Source organism: Vulpes vulpes, chromosome 11 (assembly GCF_048418805.1).
Source record: "Vulpes vulpes isolate BD-2025 chromosome 11, VulVul3, whole genome shotgun sequence".
Classification (NCBI taxonomy): Eukaryota; Metazoa; Chordata; class Mammalia; order Carnivora; family Canidae; genus Vulpes; species Vulpes vulpes.
Genome location: NC_132790.1, coordinates 3,150,050 through 3,161,229, shown reverse-complemented (window position 1 = coordinate 3,161,229; position 11,180 = coordinate 3,150,050). Strand labels below are relative to the sequence as shown.

The following is an 11,180-nucleotide window of genomic DNA, read 5'->3' as shown; positions in this document are numbered from 1 at the left end:
AAAAGAAAAACAGGACTAGAGCAACAGGCAGAGAGTATAGAATTTAATTGAAATAAGAGTTGATGATGAAAACTTGATAATCCACTGTATCTGGCTATCAGTCCTTATTTATTGAGATGGGAAAAATAAATGAAATACAAACAAGTGAAAAAAAAAAGGATTCTTTGGCACAAGCTCTTTCAAAAAATGGAGGAAAATGGGAAGAAACAAAAATCTACTGAAGGAATATTTCTCAAGAAGGCAAGATGTTTGACTGAAGAAAATTTTCCTTGCCCTATTGAATCATGAAAAGAAAAGGAATGAGAAGCAAAAACAAACAAACACATGCTTGGAGGAAAAATAATAGCAAATCCTTTGACAATCTCAAGACAAATAGTGTACTGACATCAGGGATTATAAAAGGTAAAATGATTTCTACTCATACATTTATTATTATAGAACATATTTGAATAAAAGACTGGGGAAGGGGTAGGAGGAAAGAAACTAAGCTGAATTGAGCTCAACTGAGTTTGATTGTGCTCAGTCTTTTGTGTGCAAAAATCTTTATATAAGGAATCTCTGTATCATCTATCTATCCATCTAGTTTAACCTAACCTTCTAACAATCCTTTTAAAAGATTATTATTTTTTTAAAAAAGATTATTTTGTTTGCTGTAATGTTGAAAAATCAGAACCTCAATGGGGTGATGTAACTTCCCCAAGTTCATACAACTAATAAGGTTCAAGAAATTCTAACCTGAGATAGCTTATCATAGTTGTTTTCATTATAATGTGCTAACTGCCTGAAGGGATCAGAAATTAATTCATTGTGTTGAGCAATTTCAACATGTACTTCTTGAGTTGAGTTGCAGGCATTATCTCATTTCACTGTGATATCAATTTTGAGAATAAGTGCTAACTTATAAATGAGGAGGAAAGGTTAAATCCAGGTTTTCCAAACATTGATCCAATATATTAGTATTATTTGTAAAATTTTCACACTCCCTAAATTAGAAAAAAAATGATGTAGAAAAATGAGAAACGTAGTAAAGTGATATTTCTATGAAACTCATTATCTCTCTATTTTGTGAGTTAAAGTCATTTCCTTTTCATGCTTGAAATTTTTGTAGAAAGATAGCAGTATCATGTACACTTATTGTTTTATTTTTTAAAGATTTTATTTATTTATTCATGACAAACACACACACACACACACACACACACAGAGGCAGAGACACAAGCAGAGGGAGAAGCAGGCTCCATGCTGGGAGCCTGATGTGGGACTTGATCCCAGGTCTCCAGGATCAGGCCCTGGGCTGAGGGCAGCGCTTAACTGCTGAGCCACCTGGGATGCTCACGCTTATTGTTTTAATGTGAAATTTCAAGTCAGCAATTAAAATATTATTCTTTTAAAATATACTCTGTATTCATTAAGATACAATTCCAATGACAAAGAGAAATATTTCTAATTAATTAGACATAAGAGTAAACTTTTAACAAGTTTTATTTGACATTTTATAGGGAAAAAAGACACCTTCATTTTTAAATTTTTTTAAGATTGATTTATTTATTTTGAGAGACCAAGCATGAGCACGAGAAGAGGGAGAGGGAGAGAGAATCTCAAGCAGACTTCACCCTAAGCAGGAGCCCTCCATCTCAAAACCCTTAGATCATGATCTGAGTCAAAATCAAGTCAGAGGCCTAACCAACTGCACCACCCAAGCACTCTGAGAGGCCTTTAAAACACTGATGAAACAATCCAAAGAACCATATTTCAAATTTTATGGTAGAAATGATTCTACTAGATTCCAAATCTTTTCTCAAATGAGATTTTTTTTTTTTTTGAGAGAGAGAGAAAGAGAGTAGGGGAAGAGGGAAGGGGAAGGGAATAGGGGAGAGAGAGAGAGAGAGAGAGAGAGAGAGAGAGAGAAAGAGAGAGAGATTTTCTCTTAAGATTCTCTCTTAAGCAGGCTCCATAGTCAGCTTGGAGCCTGATGAGCTTGATATCATAACTCTGAGACAATGACCTGAGCCAATATTAGAAGTGGGATGCTTAACTGAGGCATCCAGGTGCCCTCAAATGAGATTTTTATTCTCATTTGGAAAATTGAGCATTTACTTTCCTTTTCAATTTTCCTTTATCCAAAGTTCAAAGCTTCAGTAATAATAAGCAGGCTTTAATTCTTCTCTGTCCACCATCATTTTAAAAATAATTGCTTATGAATAGAACTCTTCCTGATACACAATAATTTTTATTTGAAGGAAATAAATGGGACAAGATTTCTGTAGAACTGAACAGCTCATGAAAGGTTTGGATCTTACAAAATCCATCAAAATCTTATAATTAAAGCTTTTTAAACTTCTTGAATGGCTGCACTAACCCCTTAAATTGTCATCCTATTCACCTCTCCTCCTGTCTACAAAGCACAAAATGACATAACTCTTTAAAAACATAAATGAAATCATGTAACCCTCCCAAAAATGGTTTCTCATTTAATCAATAAAATATCCTCATCATGGTGTATTAGACCTGACTGTGCCTTTCTCGTCCTCATCTACTATCTATCATCTATGACTCACTTGGTTCCAGTCACGAGGGCCTCCTTGATGCGCCTGGAGCTCCCAAATATCCCATCTCAGAGTCTTTGCACTGTTTTCCTTTTCCATAACTGCTATTCTTCCAATATCAAATGTCTCACTCATTTTAGGCTTCATCCAAATATCACCTTATCAGAAATGTATGCAATGATTATTCTATCTAAAATAGTATCTCTGTCACCCTACTTCTGTCACTGGTTATCCCCATGCCTTTCTTTATTGATGCCTGTATAGTTCCATATCTTCAAAATATGTATGATGAGACCTTACAGGATCTATTGATTTGTTGATTTTTTGGCTGCCAAAAATATAATCTACCTGAGAGTGGGAATTTTATCTGTCTATGGCTCTATTTGTAGGGTTTGGCACAAAGTAATGGCTCAATAAATAATGTGGGAATAAGTCCCATTGCTTCCTTTTCATAGTATTATCATGAGAATCACTCTGAAATTAGTTCAATATATTTTCAGTCTAAATCTGGTTCTGTCCTTGCAGGGTAATTAGCCTTGTGAACCGAGGCAAGTCATTCATCCTCCCTAACGTTAATCACTCTTGCCTATAAACTAATAAGATCCACACCTGCCTTCCTCACCTCACAAGATTGCTAGCAGGACCAAATGAGAAAGCAGAAGGTGAAAATGCCTTATAAACTTCCAAGTACAGTTCTAAAATGATCAAATGTAAAAAGGCGACCGAGGCATACCAAGTACAGCTATGGTTTGTATATAAACTGGCCTGGTTCTATAATTTAATATCTTATTAATAGAAATACATGGAATGGTGCACTGAACAATCTTCTTAGGATTGCAGCTTTTTACATCAATTTTCTAGGTACAATTGATAATACATTTTTTTTCTGTGTAATCATTTGTTTAATTTGATGTTTGGTATTCCTACAAGATTTTTATTGTGTGTGTGTGTGTGTGTGTGTGTGTGTATCAACACCTCTTCAGATTAATAAAACAAGGGGTACATAGACCCACTAGAATAATGAACTGACACATTTAAAGAACTCAAGGTTACTGTCAATGGCAATACCGGGTTAAGCTGAGTGATGAGGAAGTATTCAGAAAAGTAGGTGGATGTTTGAGATACATATTTAAAATTTAGTGGATATAATGGTGTTCTTTATTCTTCCTTTCCAATTTACTTCCTCAGAGAGAGTATTAAAGAAATTAGACAAGATTAAAGAATCTGATTACATGGGAAATCAAAGAAAAGAGAGGCATAAATTATCCTAATCAGAAATCAGAATGGTGCAAGGACTTACAATAGGGATAGGCCGATAGATTAGATAGATAGATGATAGATAGATGATAGATAATAGAAGATAAATGACAGGATGATTTATACATATAAATGTAGTATAATGTAGTATACATCTGTTTCAGATTGACTATATTATTTATGTCATCCACACAAAGAATATATGTTGACTTACTCAAGCTCATATGAAAGTAGAGCTGAGATTAAAGTGAGAAAACCATTGTTGCCTCAACTATCTTGGCAATGAAATGTTAGATACGGCACCTGCATTTGAATAATCAGAAGTTAGTATTACAAGTATAGATTTCTGAATCATACCCTAGATTTACTGCTCGAGAAAATCTCTCGAGCTAGATGCTAAGGAAGCTGTTTTTTTATTATGTACTCATAATGAATCAACACACTCAATTTTAAGAATCACTGCCATATATATGTCATACCGCCTATGTCATCAATACTCTTTTAGATATTTTCCCTTTATATGAGCTCTATCTTGTTATCCAAATGTGTCTTGCTCAAAGGAAAAAAAAACAATGGCTTACAAATTCCTTACAAAGAAGGTATTTATTCCCTAGGACTGACTGTTTTTCCAGCTAGTACTGAGGCAAATTTGTTTTTCTTCTCCCTCTTCATCTACCTCTTGCATAGCAAACAGCATGCCAGACTGTCATTTAGTCTTCGGACTGGCAACTTAATGGGCTTTATGTCTTCTTCCTGCTTGAATGTATAATAATATTTTAGGTGGTAACTGACAACTGAAAATAATAATAATCAGTCTCATAATCACCTAATCATCCTCCATGTGGGATGCCTGTGATGAGATCTCCATAGCAACAGCCCCTTTTGGAAGCTTCTGGTGTCGTTGTTTTTGGCTATATGCTTGTAAATCATAATCAACTGTGATATTATTTTTCCTTGAAAATAAGTTTTGATACTGACATTGTATTTTAAGTATTGCTGAAACCTGAAGATGTCTATTGGGGTGGAGATAAAAAGGAACTGGAGCTTTGATCATGAAGAAGAAGATCTGAGGGATGTTAAAGTATAATTTTCAAAATGGAAAAAATCATTACTCCAAAATGTACACATATCAAAGACTTGCTCAATTCATTAATTAAGAAAAAACCCCACTAAGATGTTGTGCACAGTTCAAAGTGCACTTGGAAAGCTAAGTATATATAAAAAAAAATTAACAAAAAAAAAGCCAGGTTAAGAGTGCTGGTTTATACAGAAACCTAATTAACGTCCAGCAAACCGTAAACCTCAGCCTCTCGGGTTATCTGTTCCACCAGAAAGATTATTTGCCTTCCAATGTCAAAAAAATCTGCAAGTCAACATCTGTCCTTACATAATTATAATATCCCAGTCAATACAAATTCCAGCAAAACTGGAAGCCCAGAATTGTACTGAAAAAAAAAAAAAAAAAAACAAAAAAAAAAACCAAAAAAAATAAGCCCTCATAATCTGTTTATTTCCAATTTCCACGTTTCAGATAATTTTTTTCCAACAGGAGGAAATAAGCTTCAGGAGAAATAAGTTTCTCTTCATCTAATTCAGAGTGCATTGTGAAGTAATGATTAGGCCACTATCAATGGTTATAAAAGGGCTCATACAGTGGCAATTTGCAATGAGCTAGCTGTTGGATAGATCATTAAAGGACTTCGATTTGGATGATTTCTTGACTCTAATATAGAGTTTGCTTCAGGCTCTTCTGTGTCTATAAGGGAGATTAAGAAATACAGCTGGGATGAAATTCAGGGAAGAAGTTCTGTTTTAAATCCTTTAGAAAAAAAAAAAAAGCCAAATTCCACAGTGATTCTTATTTCAGTATCAAAAACTACTTTCTGAGGGGCCATACCTATGGGCAATTCTGGGTTGAATCTCCGAATTAAATCCTTAATACAGAGATGGAGAACTAAAGAGAATGAAGTGAAAAATTCCATCATGTCACCCTTTGTTCTTAAAATTCCAGAGGCTCCTAATTGCTTATTGTCCAAACTTCCCCTGAAGGCTGACATCAGGCACTGCAGGATCTGGTTTCTGGCAAATTCTCTGACCTCTCCTCCCACCACTCGCTGCTCCCAAGGCTCTCTATCGTCAGTCACTGGGCACAGACTTTTAAAATACGCTATGACCATTCCCAAGAACTGTAGCTGCCATTCAGTTTATCTATGCACCAGACACATTTCTTTATCTTTTTTTATTGTGGCACACAAATAAGTGCATTACATGAAGTCTACCCTCTTTGAAAATTTTCAAGGATATAGTTCACAATTGTTAACTATAAGCACAATGTTGTAAGGCACATCTCTAGAAATTTTCATCTTGTATGGCTGGATCCCTAAAGCCCTTGAACAACTGCCAATGTCCCCCTCCCCTGACCCCTGTAACCACTATTCTGCTTCTTGCTTCTGAGAGTTTGACTACTTTAGATAAGGCACCTGAGACTTAATATGAATAAGAATTTAGCCTTTTTCAGTGCCTTAACAATGTTTAGTAGGCACTGCAAAAATATTTTCTGAATGAATGAAATAAGATTAAGTAATGAAATAAAAATTTTATCCTATTGTCTTTCTTGGGGTCATTTATTGACTCTTAAATAAAAAGTGATTTTGAGTGACCAAACTCCATTGTTTACAGCATTTTTTCCTGTTTATTCTGAGCTAATATATTTAAAAGATTTTGTTATAAAAGCAGACCTCTAATTTTGAAAGTAGTTAAAACCCTAGGGGAAACAGGGGAAAAAATAGGCAAGAAAGGAAAGAAGAATATATAGGATTTTATTATTGTTACTGATTTCACCTATAAAATTTAGGCAATTCAAGATTTTGATGCATGGCTTGAGAACACTACGGATCAGGAACATGGGCTAAATGAAATATTAAAATGATATAGTATAATGTGTCTTTCAAGTAACATCTTCATTTATTAAGTAAGATAGGTGCTTGTAAACTTATGTGTAGAAGCCTTTGGGAAGACGCTTATGCTAAATTTACTAAAGCTACATTGTGTACAAAAAAAAAAGAGAAACTAGACAATGAAAAAAATAATATCTTAAACTACTACTGCCTAAGAGAGCTAAACTGGGAAAATAATGTAGCTAGTCCTTGCTGGTAACATCCCATTCACTGAAAGTGGTTATTTGCCAAATATAACCAAATTTTGATAAAAAAAAAAATTCTGTGGAAGTATCTTTTCTTGTATTAAGTTCCATGCATATCAGACAAGCGTAGGGTAATTAAGTAAATTGCTTAGAGTAACATACTCATGTAGATCACTGCCTTCAAAACCAAAAATAGGCCCCCCCCAAAATACTGTTTCTCATTACTGGCAAAGAATGAAAAGTGATATAACCCATTTTTTATTTTGTAGGAAATGATTCAACAGGCTCCAAATCACTGGGCGTGTAGAGACACAAGGTGATTTCATTAGACTTTGGGTGTGAAACGACATAGACTCACTACTGATTCATTCAGTTGGTATGGAGGGGGAAGCACAGGGGAACATCACACCAGAAACATATAATTCACATTTTATCTTGATCTTTGCTATTGTTTTTCTAGCCTCTATTTCATTTATTTCTCCTTTAACCTTTATTACTTCCTTTGATAAGTTAGGTCTTAGTTCATTCTTCCTCTTCTAGTTTCTTGAGGTATAAAAGTTAAGTTCTTTATCGAGACCTCTTTTCTTATTATAGGTGTTTATCACAATAAAACTCCCTTTCAGGGCTACTTTTGTTGCATTGCACAAATTTTGTTTTGTTGTGATTTCATTTTTGTTTTCTGAAAAGATAAAAAGAAATTGACAAAGTCTTAACTAGACTAAGAAAAAATAAAAGAGTCAAAAAATAAAATTATAAATGAAAGAGAAAACATCACAGTGGACACTACAGATCTACAAAGAATTGTGAGACTACTGTGAAGAACTACACACCAACATGCCAGTCAGCCAAGAAAAAATGGAGAAATTCCCAGAAACATGCAACCTATTTTGACTGAATCAGGAGGAAACAGAATATCTGAGCAGATCAATGATGAATAAAGAAGCTGCTTTAGCAAACTCCATTCAACAATACATTAAAAGGATTATATACCATGATCCAGTAAAATGTATCCCTTGAATGCAAGAGTGGTTCAATTTGTGAATCAATAAATGTGATACATGACATTAACAAATTAAGGATAAAAATCATATGATCATCTCAATAGATGCATAAAGAGCATTTGACAAAAAGCCAACATTCTTTATGATTAAAAAAGGAAACTCTCAAAAGTTAGATACAGAAGGAATATACTTCAATGTAATAAAGTTTATATCTGACATACCCATAGCTAACATCCAACCCAATGGTGAAAACAAAATCTTTTCATCCAAAATCAGGAACAAGACAAGGTTGCCTACTCAGATTACTTCTATTCATCATAGACAGGAAGCCAGAGCAATGAAATTAATCACAATGAGATATCACCTCATACTTCCTAGAATGGCTATAATTGAACATCTAAAAGATAACCAGTGTTAGCAATAATATGGGGAAAAGGGAACTCTGGTATACTGTGGCAGGAATATAATTTGGTATAGCCATTATGGAAAATAGTATGAAAGTTCCTCAAAAAATTAAAAATAGGGGATCCCTGGGTGACTCAGCAGCTTAGCACCCGCCTTTGACTCGGGGAGTGATCCCAGGGTCCCAGGATTGAGTCTCGCATTGGGCTTCCTGCATGGAACCTGCTTCTTCCTCTGCCTATGTCTCTGCCTCTCTCTCTGGGTGTCTCTCATGAATAAATAAATAAAATCTTTTAAAAAATTAAAAATAAAACTACTGTATGATTGAACAATTCTACTTCTGGATATTTTTCCAAAGAAATCGAAATCTGGATCTTAAACACATACCTTCACTCATGATCATTAAGGATTATTCACAGTAGCCAAGATATGGAAATAACATAAATATCAATCAGTAGATGAATATATTTTTTAAATGTGGTATATACATACAATGGAGTATTATTTGGCCTTTACAAAGAAGGAAATTTTGCCATTTGTGAAAATGTGGATGAACCTGGAGGACATTACACTGAGTGAAATTAGCCAAATGCAGATAGATAAAAACTATATGATCTCACTTATATGTGGACTCTAAAATAATCAAACCCACAGATACAGAGAATAGATGGTGACTACAAGGGCCTGGCAAGAGGAAGAAACGAGGAGGTGATGATCAAAGGGTACAAAATTTCAGTTATGCAAAATAAAGGTGATCTAGAGATTTACTACACAGCATAGTGTCAATACCTAATAATACTGGATTATAGGTCTTAAGTGTAAAGTTCTTACCATGCATACTAACCTCCTGGGGGAAAGAGGAAACTGAAAGATGATATACATGCCATGGGCCTTCATGGTGGTAATGTTATGTGAGTTTGCTCAAACTCATTGAGTTCTATACATTAAAAATGCTTTTACTTAGGGGCGCATGGGAGAGGAAGGTCGCGAGGAGGAGGCAGCCCAGCCCACTCCTGCCCACACAATGGAGCAAGAGTTGAGAAGGAAGTGAATCTGAGAACGGGAGTGCTGAAAGGAAAAGGAGGAAGCAAGGCTTGCAGGGCCTCTTGCTGCTCAGGAAATGTCTTCCCTTTCAGAATATGCCTTGTGCTTGACTGGTCTCAGGGCCTGGCTGTTCGGTGAAATGGCCAGGCCTACTGACTCCAAATCAATGAAAGTGGTGAAACTGTTTAGCGAGCAGCCTTTGGCCAAGAGGAAGGAGACTTATGACTGGTATCCAAATCACAACACTTATTTTGCACTCATGGGGACACTACGTTTCCTTGGCCTCTATAGAGATGAGCATCAGGACTTCAAGGATGAGCAGCTGCGTCTCAAGAAGCTTCATGGCAAAGGAAAACCTAGGAAAGGAGAAGGGAAAAGAGCCACAAAAAAGAAATAGTGCTGGTCCATCAGAAGAGAAAAGTTCTTCCTCAGCAGCTGACCACAGAAGAAGGTGTATTTATCTTTCTACTTGCTGGAGGAGTGTGAGCTTCCGAGACTGAAGAGTATTTGGAGGAACACGATCATTTCTGTGTTGAAGTCCAATTCAGTCGAGTTATAACTGGTTCCTTGGACACTTTCTAATTCTGCAAAGTTATTCTGGCTTTGGTTTTATACTGTGAGGTTTACCTCTTTCTCTGGAGAAATGAATGCATAGGTGGTTCAAGACAGACTCATTTGGGGTGGGAATGGAAGGTGGGGATCATGGGAGGAGATTCATTAAATAAGCATCGTTTCATCTCCCCAGGATCCCCTTACACCAGCCCTTACCTCTGCCATCCCTCTGGCCCTTCAACCACTGTCTCCACCACCAAGCTCACAAAGTTTCTGAACCGTCCACGTCTCCTTGGAGAGTAGTATCTACTGAGCTAGATTTGGGGGAAAGGCTGTACCTGCTAAGAGAATACTGAGTGTACACTACCTGCTGTACATAAGGTACTGGGGCCCTAGTAATACCATGGTTAGCAAGAGAAAACAGTCCCTACCTCATGGAACTTTCAGGCTTGTGTAAAAGATTAATATCATTACATAAATAAAATTGTTTAAATGCTACAGAGGATCCCTAGGTGGCTCAGCAGTTTAGTGCCTGCCTTCGGCCCAGGGTGTCATCCTGGAGTCCCAGGATCAAGTCCCACATCAAGCTCCCTGCATGGAGCCTCTTCTCCCTCTGCCTGTGTCTCTGCCTCTCTCTCTCTCTCTCTCTCTGTCTCTCATGAATAAATAAATATTAAAAAAAAATGCTAAAAAAATAAAAAAAATAAAAATGCTTTTACTTATAAATCACACCTCATAAGGTAATTTGAAAACAAAGGGGAAAATTTCAAAGAAAATAAAGTTTAAAAACTGTGTAAGTCAATTATCCTTTTACCTTTTCCAATTATATAACCCTACATACCTCGTACCTGCTAAGAAATTATCCTCTGTTATGAGCTTATAGATATATGGGTATTGATTTGAACAAGTAATATTCTGGTTAGATATAGGGAAAATATTTCATTCAGTGTTTCAAATATAACTACATTATTGAATGAGGGAAAAGAATCACTCTGAGAGCCTTCAGGAGATACATTCCCTGCCAGTGAAAAAGGTTGTTAAAACTCCTTTGAAAATAAAGAAGCCAGTGATAAAACTGTTCTATGTTGATCATGTATTTAAATCAGGTTGGTATAATAATGTGAATTCATGCCCTTAAAGGATAGGAATCACACAATTCTCAAGATAAGGTCATCTTTATGAAGAATAGCACTGAATAAATTTACCAATTTAGATAAACTCCAAGGAACATGTCTG

At 35.7% G+C, this 11,180-nt stretch overlaps 1 pseudogene; it reads left to right on the top strand.

Moving 5' to 3' along the window:
* Window positions 1-9,454: 9,454 nt before the first annotated feature.
* LOC112935027 (small ribosomal subunit protein mS33 pseudogene) lies at window positions 9,455-9,931 on the top strand (annotated as a pseudogene).
* Window positions 9,932-11,180: the final 1,249 nt, after the last annotated feature.